The following is a 3,316-nucleotide window of genomic DNA, read 5'->3' on the forward strand; positions in this document are numbered from 1 at the left end:
GGTGAAGTGGGGTGCTCGATGATCAGTTGAGGGGCGCTAATTCGCAAAATATTGTGATTTAGGTGATTTTTAACTACTTTACCTTGTTTTTTTTTTTTGAGTGGGGGCGACTGGGGGAACGAGTAACTTTGATTACAGTACTTAGAAGACCTCCATACGTGCATCTTTCAAGCGGTGTGTAGAACTAGTCATGCCTATCGCAATGACATTCCGGGGATCAGGCACTGGGGCATGTTATTCTGTTGGTGAAAAAACACTGGTTTGAAAAAGTATTTTTTTACATTCTGAAAGTGCCATTTCCGGAAATCTTAAGGCGTTTATTTAAAAAAATTGCTCGCCTCAGCCCCAACCATGGTAGGCTGATGTAAATCCTGGTCTTTTGGGGGGAATTTCTCTGGCTGGCATTGAATTTAACTACAGTACTTAGTAGACCTCCATACGTGCATCTTTCAAGCAGTGTGTAGAACTAGTCACGCCTATCGCAAATAAGGCCATGTAAAAAAAAAGAGAGTTATTGATCGTCATTTTTCAACAAAAAAAAAATAAGTCGGTAGGGAAGGAGGTTTTTTTTTTACATGGCCTAAGTTGGAGGGGTTTTTTACATGGCCTAAGTTATAAATAAAATTTCTTTGTATTTTTTATTTTAAAAAAATTAAAAACCTTATTTGACATTTTACCTCATTCTCAATTTTGTTCTTGATGGTTCAGCCTCAGTGTTCTTATAAAATGTGTTCTTATAAAAAAAATAAATTAAAAAAAATAAGTGTAGTTGACTAAGGTTAATACAGTAATAGGCCTATGGGAAGACTTGTAGACCTATAAAGGGGAATGGGTGGGCTGGCATTGAAACAAATTGGAAGTACACAAATTTATGTCAGCCCGCCGCTGGTCTCAACCAGTTGCAACTGGCCACCAGCTTAAAAAAAGTTGAATAACCGGGTTGTAAAGAAATTACCTTTCTCGTGGCAAAATCGTTTAATAGGCCGTAAATCTGTTACTAATTGGATCATCTTAAATTGTATTAGTTCGATGACAAAATACATTCAGTTCAGTATCCATCCAATTTCTAGCTTTTGTGTTCTGTTTGTCAAAATATGGTAGCGTAACAACAATTGACACCCCAATTTTACATAAGGACACCACAAAAATTTTAATAAGCTGCAGTTAATTATAGGGTCTTTCAATATTTTGAGGCTGTTAATGCTTTAGAAAACCTCACGCACACACATACCATTACATCTGATAATAACTTACCTTATTTTTATCCATATTTTGAGTATTTAATTCCGATTTTAAAGTGACAATTATTTTTATCCATTTAAATTTCCAAATTTAATCTTTTCTATTTCCATGGTTATATTGTTTTTTCTCGTTCATTTTTAAATGATCGTATCTTTTCCTAATTTTTGTCGATTGTGTTCATTATTTTTATGTAATTTGATCATTTTAATTATTAAATAGTAGGCCTAACTTTGACATTTTAATTAAATTTGTGGAAATTTAATTCTTTCAAGTTTAATGTAATTTTGTATTCATTACAATTCAGCTTCTTGCTGCCAATGTGAATTTTTAATAAACTTGAACTTTAACTTGTCTTACAATTAGTTTTTACAATTGTGGTTGACATGTTACGACATTTCAAATAAAATGGAAATGTTTACAATTGTAGGCGAAATGTTTCTAGATTTGTGGTTAAACAGGTTGATTACACTTGTGGGCGATCTTTTTTTTTTTTTTTTTTACATTTGTGGCTATTTTTGCATTTGTGGTTGACATGTTTGTTATAACATTTGTGGTAACTTTGACATTTGCAGGTACCATGTTTTTCCATTTGTGGTTATTTTTACTTGTGATTGATTTTTATATTTGTGGGCTCTGAAGTCCTCTCTACACTGTAAGCGTGGAAGATTTAAACGCAAAGCTTCACGAAATATTATCCCGTTTTTGTGACATGTTTAAAAGCTAAACGTGTTTAGGCCCGGCTTAATGAGCTTAGGTTTTCTGAAGTGTTTAGCATTAGATGTGTTTAGGTAGTAATTTACATCATGATGTCAAATACCTAAGCACATTTAATTATAAACACGTCAAGATCCTAAGCACATTAAGATGTAATATAATGATGACACCACACCAATCAATCTAATAATGTTTCAAGCTCAAATTTATGTCATATTACAACGTAATAATTTTAATTCGTTTTTGACTTAATTAGTTAAAGAAAAGCAATTTAAAATGGTAATTTAAGTCCATTTCCGGGCATCCAGATGTACAAAATAATGAGTATTTTCGCACCCCAGCGCCAACAATGACATGGTCCGCACTCTCTCTTTCTCTCTCTCTCTCCTTCTCTCCCCTCTCCCCTCTCCCCCACGCCCGCCTTCTCTCTCTCTCACACAGATTTATAGATGGTAACTTAAAATGAGTTTACATGATTTGTCAACGTGTATCTTGGGCAAGAATCCAAGACATTATCACCGTTTGTTTATAATGTCCTGGACATGATGAATCCAATTCCGACACATGTGGTGTTCTGATGGTAATATAACAGGACAATGCCATAGGCCTAATTAAGGTAGAGTTGTTTATTGGAGATTATTAATATACTGTAGCTAGTGAAGTCACACCTAAATGTATGGTAGTAGGATGATTGTAATCTTACAGCAGACTTCTCCAAGTTAGTAAAATGCATTTCAGTCACCAGGCTTGTAGGCAGGATTTTCGCCGTGGGGAGGTGTGTTTTACTAGCGAAGCTGACCTGAGGCATTCACACGTACAAAAATCTTACCAAATGTAACAAAATGTAACCAAAAGTAACATTTTACGGCACGTGTGAAAGTACCTCCGTGTAGTTTCCTTGTAAAATCTCGGAACGTTTCGGTAATATTTACTAGCCTCGCTGAGGCTGGTAAAGCTTCCGAGATGTAACATGGATGGATCTGCGCATGCGCAGGGATTTCAACACAACAACAATCTACTGTTTCACGGGGTTCTTTGAATTGTCTTCCTTCTGCATACGATTCTGATCATGGAGGTATAAAAATTTTATTTTATACCTCCATGATTCTGATCCACTAGAAATAGATAGGTCTAGTTTTTCTCAATGATGAATGAATTACCCTTGTTATTGATGTTAATTAGTAATGGTAGAAGAAGAAGATATACATAAAATGAACGTCGGGATGGTGTTAGTACTATTACTAGTAAGTAAGTAAGTAACTTTATTGCTTCTCTTTTATAACAGAGGCACAGCCGTAAAGACGTGCAACAATAACAAAATCAGTAAAAACTTAATTACTGTGATTAAATATAGTAAGAA

This window comes from Anneissia japonica, unplaced genomic scaffold (genome assembly GCF_011630105.1).
Source record: "Anneissia japonica isolate Jap-2015-1 unplaced genomic scaffold, ASM1163010v1 scaffold785_len581690_cov155, whole genome shotgun sequence".
Taxonomy (NCBI): domain Eukaryota; kingdom Metazoa; phylum Echinodermata; class Crinoidea; order Comatulida; family Comatulidae; genus Anneissia; species Anneissia japonica.